The 24,369-nt window shown below is 42.1% G+C and overlaps 1 protein-coding gene across 13 annotated transcripts in view; it reads left to right on the plus strand.

Annotated features, from left to right (window-relative positions):
* The window catches only part of CSMD1 (CUB and Sushi multiple domains 1), a 1,616,238-nt gene that overhangs the window by 853,998 nt on the left and 737,871 nt on the right, over positions 1-24,369 (plus strand). The window lies entirely within an intron of this gene.

Genomic DNA, 24,369 nt, shown 5'->3' on the forward strand with positions numbered 1-24,369 from the left:
TGGGTTGGCCACACAATACATGGTTCAGTTGCCAGGAGGATACTACAGATGAAGAGGAACTTTCCTCCTCCCAAGTGCACTGTGTCAAGACAAGTGTCACTGTTGGTCAGATGAGCTGCGTCAGCATCATTAGTACATAACTGATGCTGATATAGAAGTAGCTATTCATTCTTTGACTTCTGCTCACTGTCCTAACTCTGATTCCTGTTTTCGGAGAATCAATATCAGTTAGTGAGAGTGCAGGGGTATTATATGCTCTGATTCACAAATAGTTTTGGTTGATCCCAAACTGCATGTTCCCAGCCTACTTTGAAGGAATTTTCCCCTTCTGTGTGATCCAGAACAGACCTCTTCCCTGAAATCTACAACAGCCCTGAGTAAGTATATGACAAATAAATGAGCATAACCTGTATTGCAAAATAGAGTACTTGGAATTCCTTCTGAATCACAAATTATCTGGATTTTGTCTACCATCATTGTGTTGACTTTCTGTGTTCAGGGTCATCAATATATCTAGATAAAGTGGTGGGAAAGGCAAACTTTTTTACCAAAGAAATGGGAGCTAAACCAGATTCTTTCCAGGATCTTTGAGCTCTTGTGCACACCTTAGCTTTTATTTGCTCTGTGGAGAATGAGGTGGCTTGGGGTATTGGTTTTGACAGTGGGAGAAGTCTCCTTGGAAAGTGGAGACTTTTTGTGGTCAGTTGGAATCCTATATGTATTTTTGCATCTATCATAATTAGTCAGGGTCTCCAGAAAAATCAGGTTGGCCCAAGAAAAAATGAACCTAATACAGGGGAGAGCAAACTATGATCCGTGGGCCAGATCCGGCTCCTCAGGGCTTTCAATCTGGCCCATGGGATTGCCAGCCCCTTGGCGCAGCAGGGCTAAGGCAGGTTCCCTGCTTGCCCTGGCCCCGCACCACTCCCAGAAGTGGCCAGCACCACTTCCTTGCGGCCCCTGGAGGTGGGATGGCAGAGGGTTCCGTTTGCTGCCCTCGCTTGCAGGCACCATCCCCCGCAGCTCCCATTGGCCAATGGGAGCTTTGGAGGTGGTACCCACAGGCGAGGGCAGCGTGCAGCAGAGCCGCCTGCCCCACCCCACCCCAAGGAGCCACTGCCAGACATGCTGGCCACTTCCAGGAGTGGCGTGGGACCAGGGCAGGCAGGGAGCCTGCCTTAGCCCCACTGCGCACTGCTACCACCCCAGAGCCACTCCAGGTAAGCGGTGCCAGACTGGAGCCCACACCCCGAACCCTCCTGCACCCCACACCCCAGTCCCCTGCTCTGAGCCCCCTAACCCCCTGCCTTGAGACCCCTTCTGCACTCCGCACCCCATTTTGCATCCCAACCTCCTGCCCTGAGCCCCCTGCCACACCCCACAACCCTCCTGCACCCCAATCTACTGCCCTGAGCCCCCTCCCATACTCTGCACCTCAACCCCCTGCCCCAGCCCTACATTCATGGCCCTGCATACAATTTCCCTACCCAGATGTGGCCTCGGGCCAAAAAGTTTGCCCACCCCTGATTTAATAACATCCTGCACTGAAGCCAATATTCATCCAGCCAGCTCAGTCTTCCCATAGCCCAGCAACTCCTGACCTAAGTCCTAGTCAGGCATTTGAACTTGAGCTGTTTATCCCTTTCTACCTGGAGCCAGAAAGAATGAGTTTTTTGGAGTTACCTAGTCAAAGGACTAGTTGCTAAAATGCAGTTGAGACACTTTTTCAGTCAGGTATGCTCTCTTGGGCATCAGTTTTAACAAAGCCTTGGTCAGGGCTGTCTTTAATTTCCTTTTATCTGGTTTTCACAGAGGCTCAGCTGATTTTCAGCTACTTACATGTTCAGGTGGAATTAATGAGATCCAAAAAGCTTCTAATGTGGAAGCAAGAATTGGTTTCTCACCCATATTTCTAGATTTTCTGATCAAGAGAATCAGCCTTCCAACCCCTATACATATCTGAAAAATTAAACTGGTCTGGCAAACTTTGTTCTGAGCTCCACTGAGTGTCAGATGGAACTAATTATTTTCTTTTTTATAATTAAATTAACTTTGCTGCTGGAAATTAAACTGTGGAATAAGTGAAATTTGAACCACTTCATTTTTTTTCCCCTGCAGACAAATGTAGTCCTGAGAACAGTCCTAGAAATCTTACCAGATAGTGTTTCACATCAATTAGGAGAATTCTCTTAGTTTTTTCTTACCCTTTCTACGTTGAGATATTTTAGCAATCCCTTATGAAGCCACATTGACCTCTTCTACTTCTCTGCACTCCTCTTTTTTCAGTGGAATTGCAGTCTAAAGTGATATAATTTGGTTGTCTTTTACAGTGCTTCCATACTCTGCATAGACAACAATATGATAGTTCAGGGTTATGTACTTATCCTTTCTCTGAAGAGAGCCAGCAGTAGATGATTCAAAAGCACCATCTTTGTGCACATTCTAAGAGGCAATACTAGGAACTTCAGCATGTTTAGAAGTAGTTCTTCCACATATCCCACTTGAAACTCAGCAGTTTTTTTCCCTAATGGAAGCTGCCAATTTGTGGCTGAATGCCATCTGAATCTTGTTCGGCATAAAGATTGTTGATGTAAGTCAATATGGCATAAAATAGCAGAATCCATCATATATATTCTTGAAACTGCAGTCATACATCATTGGCCAAGTTATATCCATCTATATTTATAACGGTGAATAATATCTGCTAGCTCTAATCTTAATTGCGCCACCCTTGTTCTTGCTGATGAACATTTACTCATAGGAGTAGCCCCACTGATTTCATATAAGAGTTGCACAATCTGGCACTCAGAATTTGGGACTTCCCTTTCTGTTTGTACTTCACCTAGCAAATTGTGGCAATATCCAAAACAAATGACATTTAATATTTTAAGCTGCAGTCCTGTAATCTGTTCTGTACTCATGGATACTAGCACCTTCATGGAATAGTTTCCCAGCGTCAGGGCTTCATTGGTTATCTACTGTGTGCAGATGCTAACATTGGACTATGAACAGACGCTGGTTTAGCTGCATTTCTTGATCTTCAAAGAGCATTACTTTTCCAGTTAAATAATTAAACTTTCTTCTGTGGCTTTTTCATTATATCAGTTAGTTTAGCTGTTACATGGCAGTAGATGAACATCCCTTTCTTTACTGAGTCAGCAAGAAAGCCCACCAGGCTTAAACAGTTCATTTAACATGTAGGCATAATAAAGCATAATAAGGGGGCAGGAGTTGTGGAAACCTCCACAAATTTCCTCTTAACTATACATTGAAATTCATAGAATTTACCAAGAAGTGTTCATTTTGAAAGTCTGATGTACTCAAAGCTTGGGTTTTTCTGTTTTGTTTTTGCTTTGTTTGTTTTTTCTTTTTTCTTTAGGGATGCTATTTTGTTTATTTTTGAGGGGAGGATTAAAAGTACAATTTCTTCAAATTACTTGGATCCTATTTTCATGTAATTATTTATTATTAATTTAGGAATATATTGGAAGTATACTTGTTTGAATAATCTTTTTTTATAAATACATTTTCTCCATTATAGTGGAGTGAAAAATAGTGGCCCCATGGAAATAAATAAATTACAATATAGACATTTTTCCTTTTACTTTGCTATTTGTAAATCACTTACTTTGTAAATGCTAATAAATCCTATAATTTAGTAATGTTTTCCCAAGAATAATGAAAAGATCATTGCAGTGATAAAGAATTACCATGGCACAGACTGTCCCAGTCAATCTCAACATCCTCCACCACACCCCTCAACTCCCTGTGCAATGTGGCCTCTTGGAAGGGGTGGGTGGGTATAAATTGGTGGTGCCAGATCTGTGGCTCCAGCATATAGTCTCTAGCAAGGGATACCCTAGGGTTTTACCGGTGCAGTGTCATATGCATCCGATGAAGTGGGCTGTAGCCCACGAAAGCTTATGCTCAAATAAATGTGTTAGTCTCTAAAGTGCCACAAGTACTCCTGTTCTTTTTGCAGCATAGTAAATTCCCAGATTTATTTTTATTTTCCCTAAGGAGAAAAGTAAAAGATTGTGTGGGTTTGAATTTCATCATCAACTGAAGACTGGCTAACATAGAGGAAACAGCTGTTGAATCAAGGTTTGCAAACCTCTTGGCCAGCCTAGCCCAATTTCTGGTGAACCAGGCCAATTTATGGTTTCATAAATGGAGAACTGTATTAAATTTGCATCAGTAAGCCTGGTTGTTTTTGTTGTTTTTGTTGGAACTCAAAACTGAAAGTGAAACTTGGCGAATATAAACATGATTTAACCAAAACAAACAAAATCTAGAAAGATTATGAACAAATCCTCGGAGAACGACTCTGGTCAAACAAATGGAAAAAGTAGTACAAAATATCTGAGATCAACTGAGGATGAGCACGCAAAATAACTTTGTATATAAACAACTTTCATAGACTCTTCTTTATGTATATGGTAGTATGTGGTAGTTAAATACTGTACATGTATGTTGAAAGTTGTAGAAAATATTGTATGATGTATTTTAGAAATAATATGTGAATATGTAATTAGATTTTATTGTAAAGGCTACAAACCATGGGGCAAAGTTAGCATGTCACAAACAATCTTAACTTTGGCATTTCCTGATTTTGAGTGCTTAATCTTCCAACCTTAACATTCATTTGACATGGCTTTTTTACGGAATACTATATTTTGTAGTTGAATTGTGCTAATATGAAATGTAAGCTTAGGAATACAAGTTTGATTACTGGTTGGTGTAAACAAAATAGTACTGGATTTTAGCAAAACAGGATAAATTGTATTTAGAAAATCCTAAGGGAGAGATCTTATTTAATCTTTACTTTTGTTTTAATTACTTTTCCTCTTCATGAGTATTCTAGATAATCAAATATAATAGTCCTAGCAGGTGATATTATCTGAGGAATTGAGAATCTCCTTCGAATTTGGAAATACACAGTGCTAGCAGTCCTCTGTAGGTGCTGTCAGCACTCTGTATTTTAATATGATTTCAAATAAAATTTCAAATAAAAATGAATTGCTCCATAGGATGCAAAAGTAAAAAAAAAAAACCCCTCAAAGTAAGAAACACTCCTTAATATATGAATATATTTCACAGGAAACTGGATTTCTTCCTGAGGAATTATATTTGAGGAACTTAATGGTGATAACTTTTGTCTGATATTGCAAGTTCTTTTTTATCATTGAGTCATTCAACAGCACCCAGCAGTGCAGCAGAAGAATTTTAATTGCAAATACATTATTTCTGAGAGCACTGGCAGCATTAAGCTTTCTCTAGTTTTCAGAGATTGTCACAAAGATTTTACAAAGTAGATATTTCAATGAAGGGTGCAGTGAGAAACATCTACCTAGTCTTCCCTCTTTCAAACTAATATAAAAGATTTAGATGTACTGTTGTTGCTATGAAATGTACCATAGTGCTCAAACCAGCTAAACTTAATTAAAACAGACAGGGAAAGAATAAAGCTTTTGAGGCTGAAGGTTACTTTTGGAAATGTATTGACCTGCCTGGATCCTATCTCTTTAAATATGTCTTCCTTTAAGAATTAATTGCAGCTAAGAACTGTTCAGCTAAAACTTCCAGGACTGCTTTCATGCACAAAACCTGATTCTCTACTGTCTTGCACATCTTATAGTCATTTACACTGGGGAAAAGTATGTGTAAAATTCTACTAAATCACAGTAGTGGTGTTTAATACCCACTTTGCAGTCAGCATGAACACTTGTAAAAAAATATATATATCTATATATATATCACAGACTACCAAGCAATGGAGTCAGGCCATCTGATTTAACTTGGTTCAACAGTGGCAGGGCCGGCTCTACTGTTTCTGCTGCCCCAAGCAGCGCACCGAATTGCCGCCGTGGACAGAGGGGGCAGTCCATGTGCCGTTAGGGCGGCACGCGCGTTTCCGCGCTGGCAGCAATTCGGCGGCAGCTTCTGCCTTCAGCCGGAAGACAGAAGCTGCGCCGCCATGGACAGCTAAACATAGAAGCTGCCACCGAATTGCCACCACTGCCGTCCACGGTGGCAATTCGGTGCGCTGCTTAGGGCAGCAAAAACACACAGACTGCCACCCCTTGCAGATTGCTGCCCCAAGCACCTGTTTGGAATGCTGGCGCCTGGAGCCGGCTCTGAACAGTGGGTAGAGAAATTTTCAGGTTAGAACAACCCTTTGAAACAAGAATGTCGAGAATAAAAATACTCCTGCATCTCAAATCTTGTATGTAACTAGCTTAGGAAACTCTCACATTGTAACGAGCTTCCATAACATGACTGTGCATGTGTGCATGCATTTATATGTGGGGTGAGAGAGAGGATATTTTCCATTTTTATTAAAATATCAAGTAATTCACAGAAGAATAAGCAACTTTTCACTGCTACTATTTTGAAGACATGCTGCTCCTATGAATTACCTGGTACTTGAATAAAAATGGAAAATATCCATTACCCCATCTGGCCAATAAAGGAGGAGGTACACGTTTAAGGGAAGTAAAATGGGAAGTGTTGAAAACATATTGCTCCAAACTGAAGGTTAAACCATTGTCTGACCCCTTCTCACTCACTTTTCAAAACCCAACAAAACCAGGAAAAAAAGTTGCATTTAGTAAATATTTTGTGTCTTTTTAAAAGTCACCCTAGAAAGGTTTAATTGTTAGGAGCATGTAAGTATTTCCATTAAACTCATTTTAACTAAACACAAGAATTCTGCTTTCATTTATACTGCTTTAAGTACAAAATAAATCCCTTGAAGTTCAAACAAAAGTTGCTCTGGATTCACCAGGGAAGAAAGAGTAGTGTTAGGGCTATTTTCTGTAGTTGGTAATGGTTCAGACTGATTAATAGATTTTAAGGTCAGACATTGAAATCACCTAGTCTGACCATGATCAAGTCAGCTCTTATCCTTCTTTCCAATAATCTACAGTAAATAGATTGAGCATCTTAAGCTTTACACTGTAGTGTATGTTTTCCAGCCTTTAAATAATTCTTCTGGCTTTTCTCTGAGCCTTCTCCTATTCTTCATCATCCTTTTTGAAATGTGCTCCTCAGAACTGGATGCAGTATTCTAGCAGTGTCTCAACCAATGCAATATACAGAGGAAATATATTAGCAAATAATTCTCATTTGAAGTTTAGTTTTGATATATGAATACTACTACATGAGCTTAGTGCATCTAGTATGATCAGATATTCACATGCCCCAAATTAGAACCCACAGGCAAAATTCTGTTCTTAAATACATATGTCTGGCTCCTATGGAGTTGCATATTAAAACCTATGAGGGAACTATTTTGCCTCTTTGCCTGATACTGAAAAATCTATAAAACAGGACCCCGCTCCTGCAACTGTTGAATATTGGGGCCCTGTTGACATAAGTGGGGCTGTATGCAGAAGCAAGGATCCACCTTCACACAGTGAATCTGAGCGATTTAATATATTTGTGAAAGATTTCTCAAAGGTAAAAATCTAAATTAAAATGGTATTACAGTTTCAAGAGGCAAGGAGGTGAAGTAATATCTTTTATTGGAACAACATCTGTTTCTGTTACAGTCAGGGGCGGCTCCAGGCCCCAGCATGCGAAGCACATGCTTGGGGCGGCATGCCGCGGGAGGCGCTCTGCCGGTCGCCGGGAGGGCGGAAGGCAGCTCCGGTGGACCTCCCGCAGACATGCCTGCGGAGGGTCCACTGGTCCCGCGGCTCTGGTGGAGCATCTGCAGGCACGCCTGCGGGAGGTCCACCGGAGCCGCGGGACTGGTGACCGGCAGAGCACCCCCCGCGGCGTGCAACCGTGCTTGGGGCGGCGAAATGGCTAGAGCCACCCCTGGTTACAATTTCAAGTCATTTGTGTCTAATCCTACTAGCATACTCAAATTGAGAGGCCCATTACTCGGTGACCTATTATGAGTCTGCTTGTGATGCTCAGCATCAAGAAGGAAAATAGAATCTTGCCCTTTATTTCCAAAAGGCAAAATCTTGAGAGGTTGTAGGTGCTGGCTGTACATTTTGTGGGCATGAAAGGGTGTTTTCTTCATGGGTTAGGACACTGAATGCCAAGAAATGTTATCTCAAAGCTACAATTATAAGACCACAATCCCAGCTATCCTCTGGGTGGTTTGTGCTTCTTCAGTGATTCAAAGCAGCTTTAAAGCTAATTTAACAGACTGGTTAAACTGGGTTTACAGCTGCTTTGCATTGCTGGAGCAGCACAAAGTAGCCAGAGAATAGTCATGAATCTGGCCCATAGTCCTTAGAAACAAAAAAACAGATAAAGTGAATTATGAATAATTGTTTCCCATTATATGAATTCAGGGATGTGACACCACTCTTTGTCACACAGAGGAGGCAGAGTAAGCCTTTAGCAATGTGTGCTCACATTATAACAACATAACAAAAGAACATACGAATGGCCATACTGGATCTGACCAATGGTTCATCTAGCCCAGTATCCTGTCTTCTGACAGTGGACAGGCCAGATGCTTCAGAGGGAGTGAAGAGAATATGGCAATTATTAACTGATCCATCCCCTGTCGTCCTGTCACAGATTCTGGCAGTCAGACATTTGCATGGGGTTGCATCCCTGACCATCTGGGCTAATTGCCATTGATGGACCTATCCTCCATGATCTTATCTAATTCTTTTTTGAACCAGTTATTCTTTTGGCCCTCACAACATCCCTAGGCAATGAGTTCCACAGGCTGTGTGTTGTGTGACAAACACACTTTTGTTTTAAAACTTCTGCTTATTAATTTCATTAGGTGACTGTAGCAGGGGCGCTGCTGGGTCCTCTGTGCTTCCCCTGCTGTGCTGACAAAGCCATTTGGAGACCCTGGGGTTCAATAATCACTGGTGTCATTGAGCACTGGTCTACATTATGAGTTTAGGTCGAATTTAGCAGCATTAGATCGATTTAACCGTGCACCCATCCACAGGACAAAGCCATTTTTGTTGACTTTAAGGGCTCTTAAAATCAATTTCTGTACTCCTCCCCGACGAGGTGATTAGCGCTGAAATTGACCCTGCTGGGTCAAATTTGGGGTAGTGTGAACACAATTTAAGGGTATTGGCTCCATTGTGATTGCTCTGGACAGCACCCTCAACTCAGATGCACTGGCCAGGTAGACAGAAAAAGCCCTGTGAACTTTTGAATTTCATTTCCTGGTGGCCAGCGTAGCGAGCTGATCAGCACAGGTGACCATGCAGAGCTCATCAGCTTAGGTGACCATGGAGTCTCAGAATCACTAAAGAGCTCCAGCATGGGCCGAACGGGAGATACTGCATCTGATTGCTATATGGGGAAATGAATCCATGCTATCCAAACTCCATTCCAAAAGATGAAATGCCAAAATATTTGAAAAAAAATCTCCAAAGGCATGAAGGACAGAGCTTATAACAGGGACCCGCAGCTGTGCCACCACGTGAAGCCTACCAAAGAATCAGAGAGGCAAATGGCCACTCCGGGTCAGAGCCCCAGACATGCTGCTTCTGTGATGAGCTTCATGCCATTCTAGGGGGTGCCCCTACAACTACCCCTCCTCCACCCCTCCCAGGCTACCTTGGCAGTTATCCCCCCCATTTTTGTGATGAATTAATAAAGAATGCATGAATTTGAAACAACAATGACTTTATTGCCTCTGCAAGCAGAGATCAAAGGGAGGAGGGGAGGGCAGTTGGCTTACTGGGAAGTAGAGTGAACCAAGGGGGCGGGTTTTCATCAAGGAGAAACAGACAGAACTTTCACACCGTAGCCTGGCTAGTCATGAAACTGATTTTCAAAGCTTCTCTGATGCACAGCACATCCTGCTGTGCTCTTCTAACCGCCCTGGTGTCTGGCTGCGCGTAATCAGCAGACAGACGATTTGCCTCAACCTCCCACCCTACCATAAACGTCTCCCCCTTACTCTCTCAGATATTGTGGAGCACACAGCAAGGAGTAATAACAATGGGAATATTGGTTTCACTGAGGTCTAACCGAGTCATCCAAAGGCACATTCTACCACCATTCTGCACTTGCTCAGCTGATAGGTGAACCGCTCCTTACTACTGTACAGGTTTCATGAGCCATGGGAGCAAGGGCTAGGCTGGGGTAGGTGCGACCGCGTGGTGCTGCTGACTGGGAGAGCAGCCTGAGGCAGAAGTCTCCAGCTGGCATGATATTCCAGGCAGGACTGAATCTCCATTAGATGAAACTTAAAGAAGAGAATGGAGTCATTCCCATTTTTGTCCAGGCACACTGAAGTACCACGTCTGCCAGCAGCACCCAGGAGACGGTTCCATGCTTGCCGTGTCTGCATGGGTAACCCAGGAAAAAAGGCCAGAAACAATGTTTTGCCGTTGCTTTCACAGAGGGGGGGAGGGCTAAGGACATGTACCCAGAACCACCCGTGACAATGTTTTTGCCCCATCAGGCATTGGGAGCTCAACCCAGAATTCCAGTGGGCAGTGGAGACTGAGGGAACTGTGGGATAGCTACCACAGTGCAACGCTCCGAAAGTCAATGCTAACCTTGGTACTGTGGACACACACCGCCGACTTAATGCGCTTAGTGGGGACACACACAATCCACTGTATCAAATCGATTTCTAAAAAATTGACTTCTATTAATCAACCTAATTTCGTAGTGTAGACATACCCTGAGTTACAGGTTTTGCTCCTACCACCTTTTCACCATACACAACTTGGGTTCTAGTGTCTGCACCCTGGAGGGAAGGAGCTATCTCTCTGCTTCCACTCTCTCGCTCCCCCTCCCTGGCTTCCTTCCTTCCAGCCTTTGATATAGCCCTAGGCTAATTGGGCAGGCAGCTGTCTCCCATTCACCAATTAGGTGAAGGTTTTCTCTAGGCAGCTCCAATTTACTTCCTTTAATGGGAGCTAGTGTGACAGAGGGCTGAGTCAGCAGTTCTGGCCCAGCACCCTGTCATAGTGACCCATAGTTCTTGTGTTATCTGAAAGAGTAAATAACACTTCCCTATTTGCTTTCTCATTCATGATTTTCCTGTTTATCTTATTTCCCCTTAGTCATCTTTTTTCAAAGCTGAACAGTACCAGTCTTTTTAATCTCAACTCATATTGAAGCTTTTCCATACCACTAATCATTTTTATGACTTTTTCTGTCCCTTTTCCAATTCTATATGGGGCAACCAGAAATACACACAGTATTCAAGGCGTGGGTGTACCATGGATTTATATAGTGGCATTATGATATTTCCTGTCTTACTATCTGTCTCTTTCCTAATGGTTCTTAACATTCTGTTAGCTTTTTTGACTGCCGCTGCACATTGAGCAGATGTTTTCGGCAAACTATTCATGATGACTCCAATATGTCTTTATTGAGTGGTAAGAGCTAATGTAGACCTCATCATTTTGTATGTATAGTTGGGATTATGCTTTCCATAGTGTATTAGTTGGATTGATCAACACTGAATTTCATCTGCCATTTTGTTGCCCAGTTACCCAATTTTGTGAGATCCCTTTTTAACTCTTTGCAATCAGTGTTGTACTTAACTATCTCGAGTTATTTTGTATCATAACTCAAAGTTACTAATAAGTAATTAATTCTGCAATAGAAATATTAAAAACAAAGCCGGAAATTCAAGAGTGTCTCTCTAGTGGAGACATTACTCCTCTTTTAAGAAAGAGGCCTGCTTACTGTGCGGATGCTGTTTCCCAAGCAAGATGAAACAGATATTTATTATTCCCATAGTTAATAGATGGATCCTGTCTAACTATTATGAATAATACAAATCGTTTATAGTAGGTGAAGGGAACTGTGTTGAAAGGTTTGTGAATCTGGTTTGGTTTATGATAGTAAAGTGAGACAATTTATGAGTGGCAGTATCCCAAGGAGAAGGGATTGTTCTCAGCTTAAGGCTGTGGTGGGGAGAGGAGAAGACTTATGAACTGACCAGTCAACCACACATCTAATTTGGAACCAGACGTACGCAATCAGGTAACAGCAGAGACACTGCTCCCCCCCGCCCCCGAAAAAAAGAGAAAATACAGTACAGTACTGTGTTAAACATAAGCTACTAAAAAAAGGTAAAGTTTAAGAAAAAGATTTGACAAAGTAAGGACACTGTTTATGTGCTTGTTTCATTTAAATTAAGATGGTTAAAAATAGCTTTTTTTCTTCTGCATAGTACAGTTTCAAAGATGTATTATGTCAATTTTCTGTTGTAAACTTTTGCAAGAACAATCATAGTGTTTTGTTCAGAGTTACAAATGTTTCACAGTTACAAATAACCTCCATTCCAAGGTTTTCATAACTCTGAGGTTCTACTGTAATGCAACCAGTAAAACCAGATCCCCAGGAGGGGTATTATTGAACAGACAGAGAGCTTTCTGAGTTTATTGACATAACACCACAGGAAACTAAGGTGTGGGGCTATATTCAGGGCAGCCCTGTGGCTGCAATGAGGTGGCTGGAAGGACCACACGTATTGACAGGAGCAGATTAATTTATTGCACTCCCAACTTTTTCTGCTTTATTTTCATAAGCGTTGACAGAGCTTGTGTATGGAGTTTTGGTATTTTGTGAGTTTTCTTCATTTGCGGGTTTGTCTTTCCATATTCAAAAACTGAATCTGGATGCATCTTAATTCTATAATAGAAATTCCTGAATATAAGATCATAGTCTTTTAATTATTGCTAGAGTACTGCAAAAGTACTTGTTTTTAGAGAATAAGTGATTCATATAAATTGGAGATAGAAAATTACTTTGTTTTTTGGTTCAACCACATGTTAATACAGAATTATTCCCTGTATTGCAAGGGTGGTCAACCTGAGCCTGAGAAGGAGCCAGAAATTACCGATGTACATTGCCAAAGAGCCACAGTAATATGCCGGGAGCCCCCATCAGCTCCCGCCCCCCAGCCCACAGTGCCTCCTGCCCTCCGGCAGCCCCATCAGTCAGCACCTCCAGCCTGCTACAATCAGCTGTTTTGCATGTGCAGGAGGCTCTATGTGGGAGGAGTGAGGCATAGCAGGCTCGGGGGAAGGGGCAGGGGCCTTGGGGGAAGAGGTGGAGTGGGGGCAGGGCCTGGGGCAGAGCAGGGGGTTGAGCAGTGAGAACCCCCGGCACATTGGAAAGTTAGCATCTGTAGCTCCAGCCCCAGAGTCAGCACCTATGCAAAAAGTGGCATATTAACCTCTGAAGAGCCACATGGGGCTCTGGAACCACACTTTGGCCACCCCTGCTGTTTTTTTTTTTTTTTTTTTGTTTTTTAAATTAAAATTTTACTTTTTAATTGCTTAAATATAGTTAACTAGTATAGTAAGATCTCAGATAGAACATTTAAGCAAAACCACAAACTTTTTTTTTTACTACTTTTAAACTGCTTTGAGAAAAATTAATAAATTAAAATTAAAAATATTATTTTTTTTCTCTTACACACCATCTCTATCTTAATTCTTCTCTTCTTTTCCTCTCCATGATTTACATTGTCCAGCAACTATTTTTTTTTATTTTTTTTAAACTTTAAAGGAACCCTAGCTATCTTGAGAATACGTCATTATTCAATTAAAATCAGTTTTAATGATATAATACTCCTACTAATGTTTGGCATGGTGCTTACATACAAGTGTTAGTATATAGGCTTGTTTGTCATCCTGAGATAGAATTTTTTTTTTTTTTTTTTTTTTTTCTTGATCTTGCCTTGCCCTCCTCTCTGGCCTGCCCAAATATAATATACATATTGCTAGTCACACCCCCACTTACAAATTATGGCCATGTTCTGTTTTGAGAGGTCATGAGTCTGGGGTCTTCATCCTGCCTGTTTTATATCCCATGGGAGGGGAAGGAGTGAGGTTGTATTCTAGATAAGTTTATATCTTATACTAATATGTGTGAACAAAGGACAAAGATATTTGCTTTGCAGTGTGTTGCTTCTGCCTGGCCAGATGGGTTTGTCAGTATAATGGGAACAGATAAGAACAGTTAAAAGTGTTACAGGGTGTGGTGGGAGTGTAGTATATGAGCATACACTGAAAGGCTGCCTGGGTCCTTTCTCAAGCCAAGGTCAAGCAACCAGTTAGGAGGGATGGGGTGAGGGTGAGGCATAAGAAACACTAAAAAGCCTGGCCTTGGCCAGAATACAACCTCACTCCTTCCCCTCCCATGGGATATAAAACAGGCAGGATGAAGACCCCAGACTCATGACCTCTCAAAACAGAACATGGCCATAATTTGTAAGGGGTGTGACTAGGGGTGTGCATGGCAAGTATATTTGGGCAGGGCTGCCCAAAGAGGGGGGCAAGTGGGGCAATTTGCCCCAGGCCCTGGGCCCCTCAGGGGACCCCACGAGAGTTTTTTGAGGCCCCTGGAGCAGGGTCCTTCACTCACTCCTGGGGCCTCGGAAAACTCTCGCAGGGCCTGGGCCCCCAGAGTTTCTTCCGCTCCGGGTCGTTGTCGGCAATTTGGTGGCGGGGGGTCCTTCCAGCACTTTGGCGGTGGGTCCTGGGGCGGGTCTTCGGCAGCAGGGGCCTCGCGCTGCCGAAAACCCCGGGCCCACCGAATCCTCTGGGCGGCCCTGTATTTGGGCCTGCTAAGAAGGAGGGAATGGGAATGGGGACACAGGCAAGGCTCTGCGGCATCAGAGCTAGGAAGGGGGTACATGCGTAAATGCTCTGTGGCATCAGAGCTGGGAATGAAACACTATAAAACAGACTCTGCCAGTATGTAAAACTATAGATATGCTTGCTTGGAACGAACCCCAATAAACATTGCATTGCTTACACTTTGCACTTCTGGTCTTCTGCTTTCTGTCTGCATCACAAGAACCAGGGGAGGGGGTGAAGGGAAAGCCCTCTAGCAACAATATTTTATCTCAAACTGTAACTTGAGGTTTGGTGGCAGCATCTCCTTGCAAAGTAAGGTTGGGCAGAAGGATTCTTTGTGTGCCATTATTTTCTTTTCTTGTAACAGTTCATTTAATGGTATCATTATTGTCAACATCACAATTTTACCTTTCCAGATCTGAGCCTAGAAACAAAGTGGATATTAAAAACCTTTAAGGATGCTGGCCTAGTGAAGAAGGGAAAGGTAACTGCATTGTCAACAGCAGATGCATCTTTACATGAACTGTTACAAGCAAAGAAAATATGGAAATAGACTAAAGAGTTTGATTACGCATTTAAGGAAGCAAAGAAACTGTTGACATCAGCCAAAGTTGTTGCACACTTTGATGCTTTGCTACCATTGCAATTGGTTTGTGATGCTTCACCTTATGGAGTGGTGCAGTTCTTTCCCACATTTTTCCTCATGGCACGGAGAAACCAATTGACTTTGCATCATGAATCATAGAATTGGAAGGGACCTTGAGAGGTCATCTAGTCCAGTCCCCTGCAATCATAGCAGGACTAAGTATTATCTAGACCATTCCTGATAAGTCTAACCTGCTTTTAAAAATCTCCAATAATGGAGACTATACAACCTCCCTACGCAATTTATTCCAGTGCTTAACCACCCTGACAGGAAATTTTTCCTAATGTCCAACCCAGGGGCGGCTCTAGAGCCCAGCGGGGCAAGCACCCACCTGGGGCGGCCCTTTCCCAGGGGGGCGGCAGGCTGGGCCGGTGGACCTGCCGCAGTCTTGCCTGCGGGAGGTCCACCGGAGCCTCGGGACGACCGGACCTGCCGCAGGCATGACTGCGGACGGTTCGCTGGTCGCGCGGGTCGGCTGGACCTCCCGCAGGCATGACTGCGGCAGCTCAACCGGAGCCGCCGGACCAGCAGCTGCGGGAGGTCCAGCTGAGCCGCACGATCAGCGGACCCTCCGCAGTCATGCCCGCGGCAGGTCCGCTGCTCCCGCGGCTCGGGGGCGCCTCCCGGGCATGATTGCTTGGGGCGGCCGAATTTGTAGAGCCGCCCCTGGTCCAACCTAAACCTCCTTTGCTGCAGTTTAAGCCCATTGCTTCTTGTTCTATCCTCAGAGGTTAAGAAGAACAATTCTTCTTTATCCTCCTTGTAACAATCTTTTATGTGCTTGAAAACTGATCATGTCCCCACTCAGTCTTCTCTTTTCCAGACTAAACAAACCCATTTTTTTTCTATCTTCCCTCATAGGTCATGTTTTCTAGGTCTTTAATAATTTGTGTTGCTCTTCTCTGACTTTCTCCACATATTTCCTGAATGCTCACTGCTCACTACACATACAAAAAATAGAGCAAGAAGCTTTCAGCATTATATTTGGAATTCAGAAATTCCATACATATCTGTACAGTAGATATTTTACCTTGCTGGTGGATCATTGCCCATTAATTTCAACTATTGGACAGAAATATAGAATTCCATCTTTAGCTGCTGTTCTTATTCAATGATGAACATTGCTACTTTCAAGTGATTCCTATACTATTCAATTTAATACAGGGACTCAGCACTTCAGTGCTGATGGGCTGTCATGTCTGCCCTGGCCAAGCTCCCATCATCCCAAAGAAACTTTGGACAAAGTGTTCTCAGTTTGATGGATAGCTTACTCATCACTAGCACAGACATCAACACGGAAACATCTAATGATGATGTGCTTTATCTTGTGATGGTAATGGTACTACAGTCGACAGTGCTAGATCATAAGAATCACATCACAATTTGTGTCACGTCAGTGTAAATTATCTGTGAATCATGGTTGCATCTTATGAGGAATGTGTGTGATCATTCTGAAATCACTTCCGTCTCAGATTTTGGAAGCTGTCTATGATGGTCATTTTGGCACTGTAGAGATGAAAGCCGTAGCCCGGTACCATATCTGGTGATCAGGTATTGAAAAGATACCGAGAGAAAGGTGAAGTGCTATATTATATGTCAGCAAATTCAGCATGTATTGGATATGCTTTTACTTATGCATATGCATATACATATACATGTACATATACATATGCAGAACAACTTTTACTACAGCTAACATGACCATTGACATCTTCATACCTTGTTTAGCCACGTTGGTTTAATGTTACAGTTGGTGAGTTACAATGCACCTCAATTCTGTTCTGAAGAATTTCAGAAGTTCCTGGCTTTTACTGGGATTCAGCACATCTGTTCTGCTCCACACCATCCTGATACAAATGGATTGTACAAAGCATTCTGCTAAACACATAAGCATGTCTTTAAAGCTAACAAGTCTATTCCGAGTCATCTTTAGAAACTGGACAATTTCTTGCTTGTCCACAGAAACACAGCATATGCTACTACCCCAGGAGTTACCTGCAACTCTCTTCTCGAAGTGGTCTTTGCATACCTCTTGGGACCTGCTATGTCCTGATATTGCCTCACATGTAGCCAAATCCCAAGCTACATAACTTGATTGAGGATGTGAAACTCATCATTGTTCTTTTCAAGTAGGAGACTTAGTTTGGAGTCACGACTATAGTCTTGGAGGGAAATGGGTACCTGGACAACTGTTAAATGCCCGGGACCTGTTTTATTCATGACAAAACAATCCAAAGATATTTTATGGAAATGACATATGGATCAGTTGTAGTTTCAACAAGTACCAGAACTTGAGTATGTTCCAGTTGGACTTTCTGTTCCTCCGATCAAATCTTCCATTATAACTCCTAATTTTGATGACTGGTTGGGAGAAACTTTGGTATCAGATCCAGTTGATTCCATACCACTGACTATTCCTGACTGTTCTTGGCCTTTCCTTTTGAAAGTAGAAATCAATTATTTATATATAATGTGTATGGGTATTGTGATGGAGCAAGGCCGGATGACTACAGGAAAGTATTGAGGAGCAGGTATGTTAGCTCCAGGCTAAGCAAATCCCTAGTACCATGGGAACCAAAATGGCAGTTGCTCCAGGCTAATCAAGGCACCTGGGGCCAATTAAGAACTTTCTAGAAGGCACCGGAGAGAGCTACATTGATTGGAGCACCTGCAGCCAATGGCTGGCCCATATGAGCCGTGTCCCATCATGCCCACGGTTCATTTCTGCAAGGGTCTTTACCTGGCTTACCAGTTCCTGGAACATAGCTCAGTCTTGAACAGCTTGGTCCATCAGCAGGCGGTTAGTTTCTTGCTGCAGCCGCACTGCTTCTTGCTGGGCAGCTGCCTGGACACAGGTAGCCTCCTGCTGGGCCGCTGTGGCTTGTATCAGTGCCCGTACTACCTCATCCATTGTGGTAACAAATTGTAATCCCCTTCCTCTTTTTTGTGTGTGTGTGTGTTTTTAAATCACCTTCCTTCTTCCACCGTGCTGTGCACACCAAAGATCCCACCCCTGACACCAGTTGTGGCAAAGTTCCTCCTCTCCTCTAGTAGGTCCTGCGCTTATTGGTGGATTTCTTCCCCTCAGTGGTTTTCCCCTTGGATGAAACCCATAGATTGGATCAACTACTCCTATGTCTGATTAGGAGTAGCAGGGCTAGGGGGGAACCCAGGCCTGCCCTCTACTCCAGGTTCCAGCCCAGGGCCCTGTGAATTGCAGCAGTCTCTATAGTGCTACTTGTAACCGCTGTTTGACAGCTACAGCTCCCTGGGCTACTTCCCCATAGCCTCCTTCAAACACCTTCTTTAGCCTCACCACATGATCCTCTTGGTGTCTGATGCTGCTTGATTGTATGGTGTTTTCCTCAATCCTCCAGTAGTACCCCCTCAGTTCTTAGTTCCTTGTGTCTCTTGCTCCCAGCTCCTCATGCGCACTTCTTTCCTCTGGCTCCTCCTCCCTAGACTGGAGTGAGCTCCCCTTTTTATACCAGGTGCCTTGATTAGCCTGTCCTGATTGGCTGCAGGTGCTCCAATCAATGTAGCTCTCTCCGGTGCCTTCTAGAAAGTTCTTAATTGGCCCCAGGTGCCTTGATTAGCCTGGAGCAACTGCCATTTTGGTTCCCATGGTACTAGGGATTTGCTTAGCCTGGAGCTAACATATCTGCTCCTCAATACTTTCCTGTAGCCATCCGGCCTTGCTCCATCACATAATGTATGTAAACAAAAAAATGAAAGAAACTTCTGGGGTAAGGAAAAAAATAAAGGAGGGTTGTTTTTCTAAGATAACCTGTTAGCTGACAGAAGATATCAGTTGCTTCAAACCATTTCCATTTCTGTTCAAATGTGGGGGCTGTGGACGGGACTCTTACATGGGCCTCATTAGCAGCTTTCAGTGGGGCCCTGTAGTGAGTAGCTGGAGTCCATAAGGAGACAAAGAAGAGTAGGAAACAGGAATAAGAAGCTGTGGCAGAGAGTGAGAGTGATTCCTGCAGGGAAGAACTTGGGACTAGGGGAGTTTTGAGGCAATTCCCCAAGGAAAAGGGGTTGTACTCAGCTTAAGGCTGTGTGGGAGAGGGGGAAGATTTTTTTGTATATAATACAGCCAGTAAAACCAAACCCCAGGAGGGATATTATTGAACAGACAAGGTCTTTCTGAGTTTATTGACATATCAATACAGGAAACTAAGGCAAGGGGCCACTTTCAGGGCAGCCCTGAGGCTGTGATGCGGTGCCTGGGACGATGCCACATGTCAAGAGCAGCAGATTAATATATTGCACTCCCAAATCTTTTTTTCTGCTTTATTTTCATGTGTGTTCACTGAACTTTTGTATGGAGTTTTTGTATTTTGTGAGTTTTCTTAATTTTGGGGTTTGGCTTTTCATATTCAAAAACGGAATCAGGATGCATCTTACTTATATTCAGGAATTTCTATTACTGAAGATCATGATCTTTTAAATATTGCTAGGGTGCTTCAAAAGTACTTGTTTTTTTGAGAATCATCTGATTCAACCCGATGTTCATACAGAATTGTTCCCTGCATTGCATTTTCTGGTGCTTTGTTTAGCTTAGTTTAAAAGTCCCAAAAAATAGGTTGTTCATACCTGAAAGCTGATATTTTACCCTATTTACCTTTCTTGTAATACAAGAAGAGGGGCACCTTTACTGAAATTTAAAACTTATAAAAGGAAAATCCATTTTTATCCATTGTATAATTGATCTGTACAACTAGTTATCTCAAATTATCAGAAAGAAAGAGCACAGTAGAATTCAAAATAAGATTAGACATTTACATGGCTAATGACAATATCCAAATGACTTTAGATAGATATACTTATGACCCCCATGTTCCAGGGCATAAGCCAACCACTCACTGAAGGGTACTCAGAAGAAATTTCCCCTAAGGGCATGTTATTCCATCTTAATTTACTATGGGGTTTCTTGCAACCTGGTCATAGTATAGCCCTGGAACCTTAAATTTCCCCCTTTTCTGCACCACTGGAGCAGTTGATGTTTTTTTCTTGAACTTAATAGAGGCCTACATGATAGAGTACTGAACTGGAGATCTGGCTTCAAATCTTGGTTATGCTACTACTTTGTTGGGTGATCTTGGGCAGGTCACTTCCTTCCTTAAGCATCAGTTTACCTATCTGTAAAATAGGGATAATTATACTCACCTCTTTTTAAAAGAGCTTTGAGACCTGTGGATAAAAGCACTATATAAGAGCTAGGTATATTATTATTATAATTCTTCCTGTAGGGCAACAAATCACATAGTGGCATGTTGAGATTCCAGGATGGTATTACATTGATAAATACTGGAAATTTATAGTTACTTTTACAGTTATTTTCTGAATAACAATGTGATATGGTGAACAAACGGTTTACAGATAACCCTTTGTTCCCTATGATTTTCTGTAATGTTACAGCTGATTAGCAGAAATGTCAGGTGGGGTTGCTCATTGTTCAATACTGACACTAATATTGTTTAATATATTCATTAACAACATGAAAGGTTAATTGAGCATCAATCTGTGTGTTTGGCACAAAACTGAAGTGTAGTAAAACACTGAACTGGACATATTAAAATTTAAGTGATTTGGATGAATTGGGATATGGGTCAATTCCAAGGGAGACAAGGTTTAAAATAAAGGATGAAATACCTTTTGTAATGATAATTCACATCCTAGATAAAAGATAGGGAAGTATTATTTAGAAAGCTATTGTAAGGAGTGATCTGGAGGTAATGACAGAAAACAAACTGAATGTAAGTTACAGTTTGATGCTCTTGTGAAGAACAATGCTTAGGAAAATACTTTCTAGAAACAAAAGAATGTATGTATATTTTCAGGAAGAGAAAGGTTATATGGTTTGGTTAGTGGAATCAATTGTCTGGAGTAAATAATAAGCATTTCTGAGTCATATCTTGATGCAAGTTTGTAGGAGAGGAATGCTTTAAGGAAAGAAAAAAGGTGTATCTCCTACTACTTTTGTCTGTGGGTAAAAGACTACTACATTACTTAAAGAGACCTTGATAGTGGAGTCCTGGAAATGCAAGGGTGAAGATTCCTTTCTTACATTCTTCCTGTTGGGGCTGTACACTTACTTTTACTTGTACTCCTTTTCAATCTAAACCCCTGTAAAAGATTAACACTGAACCTACCTGCTGTGTGAATTTGAAATTTCCTTTATTTTCACTATTTACTTTCACTGGCTTCTGGCCCCAAAACCTCTTTACACTCTGATCCTTTTCTCTCTGTGGGTGAATTTGGAGATTCCTGTCTACATTAGCTTGTAAGGCGCATATAAGTGCTGTCAGGTGACTATTTTCCTTTTGGTAGGGTTTAATTTTAGTTTATGTGTAGTAAAAGGAAGAGTTGTCTTTACACTATGTTGTTCAGATTGCATTTGGATTACTGTACTAAATTCTGGTAGACTCTACTGTAATATAGATGTTGGAAAATGTTCAAAGACAGAGAACTGAATTCTTACAAGGACTGGAGATTGTGAATTATGGAGAAAGGGAAATGAATTCAATTAATTTACACTAAATAAATGTTTAAGAGGAGATATGAGAAAGTTTAGATATGAGAAATACTTAAAAGACGATAAGTTATGGGTAGAAGAAGTGTTGTTTATATTAATTTAAACCCATTGGTCTTTGTTTTACTATTAAATGAAAAATTAAACTAGAAAATGAGGGAAATCTTTCTAATGGGAAGAACAATCAGACAGTAGAACAGTTTGCCCAGCGATGTGGCTTTTGCAAACTCAGAGACATGCAAGTGGGTATTAAATGATTTATGGAAAGTGCAGCATAGAGTCCTGCTTCCTTGTCACAGGGAAGTTTGGACTAGACAACTCAAACAGTGGCTTCCAGCATTATCATAATCGTTCCTGTTGTCTATCACTTTGCATTTGAAATACTTAACAGTATATATTGTAAAAGACTGTGGTTGTGTCATGGTTTGAAGAAAACAAAAACAGATAGTATATAAGTGCTTTAATTTTAAGAATTAAATAATGTCATATATTTCCAGACCCCTTCTGAGCTGCCTTTCCCCAAAACCAGCTCATTTCTTTTCTCCACTTTCTCATCAGCATATGTGTAAATGATAACATTTTTTACAGGAATCCTTTTGTTTACTGTGAGAAAATTATCTAGCTGCCTTAGTGTCTCTAGATGGATAGAGTTTTGGTACAATATACTCTCATTATTATAAAAATCACCTCAAATTAAGCCCAGCATCAAAATAATTTCAGCCCATATGGTAAAATGATATTTAACTTTACCTTTATAACATTTCACACACAATTTCCTCAGTTTTAAGCATGTCCTTCTATCTAGCATGGCACAGTGTATATAGCACGAAATACACTTCCTGTGGTGCCTGCCTAAAGAATGTCAACACTTCAGAGAAGGTTGCCACATTTTCATGGAAAGACAAGGTGGATAAGGTGATATCTTTTATTGGTTCAACTTCTACTGATGAAAGAGACAAGCTTTCAAGCTAACACAGAGCTCTTCTTCAGGTCTGGGAAATGTACTCAAAGTGTTACAGCTAAATACAAGGTGCAACAACTGTAGGAGACCATTCAAAGTGAAGTGGCCAGTTAACACCATTCCCAACACAGGACGAAAAGGGGGTTAGTGAGTTACAGATTATTGTAATAAGCCATAAATTCAGTGTCTTTCTTAAGTGCATGATTTTTAGTGTCTTAGAAAGTTATGAACCTCAGCTCCCAGGCTTGTCTTTTGAAGGTGTTGTTCAGGATTTCTTTGAAGATGAGAACCGAGAGGTCAGATATGGAGTGATCGTTGTGAAAAGAAGTCACCTTCTAGTGATATAGACACACAAACTCAAAGCAGCTCCAGACCCTGCCATAAAAACGAATGCAAAATCTGTAGACATATCTCCACTGCTATGATGATCAACACCTCCCCACAACACATCTTTCAAGATCCACGGGTCCTACACATACCTATCACAACATACAATATACCTCATCCAGTGCACTAAATGCCCCTAATAACAACCAGTAGGTGGGTAAAACGAGACAATCACTATGCTTTTTAATGAACTCTCACAGAAAAATGAGAAGATAAAAACACCATGTCACCTGTGGGTTAACAATAGAAGATATTACCTCACCCACCTTGTCTCTCTAATACCCTTGGACCAATACAACAAGAATAGTACAAACAACATTTTGCTGAAGCAAGCATAGGCGCTTGCTTCCTCTCTACCCGGGGGGTGCTTGATCCCCACCCTCGTCTCAGGCCCGCCCCAACTCCATCCCTTCCTCCAAGCACCCGCCCCTGCCTAGCCTCTTTGCCCCTGGTCCGCCCCTGGCCTCACCCCAACTCAACCCCTTCCCAAGTCCCCACTTCTTCCCACCCCTGCTCCATCCCTAGCCCCGCTCCCACTCCATCTCTTCCTCCAAGGCCCCACCCCACCTCTTCTCATCCCCTTCCCCCAAGCGTGCCCCATTCATGCTCTTCCCTTCCCTCCCAGTGCCTCCTGCAAGTCACTGAACAGCTGTTCTGCAGTGTACTGGAGGCGCTGGGAGGGAGGGGGAGGAGTTGATCAGTTGGGCCCCTGACGGGCAGGAGGCACTAGTGGAAGGGGGGCAGCTTGGCTGCAGGTGGGTGCTAAGCACCCACTAATTTTTTTGGAGCATCCACGGAGTCGGCGCCTATGGAAGCAAGAGCATCAAAGAAGTCTAGTAGAGAAACAAAATTAATTCACCCTTTTGTTAAATGACAAGCAAGTGCCAGTATACTGTTCTTAGTCTTCTGTCTCTTCATATGTTCATACAATTATGTACATAGTGTAACTAAGGTACAGTTTGATAGCTCCATATATTGGCTATTAGCAGAAAAGTAGAATTGAGCATAGTTTTACTGTTTTACTTGTTAATATGGTGAGAAAATATATAAATACATTTCTGCGGGTTTTTGTTTTTTGTTATTTTGAATTAATTATTTAAAGATGAGGGTCATATATATATGAATGTGTAAACTTTAGGATGAATGTTTAATATGAATGTGCAAACTTTAAAATCATTAGCTATCACATACAAAGCTCCAGGAAAAAGATAAAAGGTTGACTATAAACAAGGACTACCCAGTGAATGTACAACATTCTTGAAAGATATCATCTGACGAT

This window comes from Mauremys reevesii, linkage group 3 (assembly GCF_016161935.1).
Source record: "Mauremys reevesii isolate NIE-2019 linkage group 3, ASM1616193v1, whole genome shotgun sequence".
NCBI classification, from domain to species: domain Eukaryota; kingdom Metazoa; phylum Chordata; order Testudines; family Geoemydidae; genus Mauremys; species Mauremys reevesii.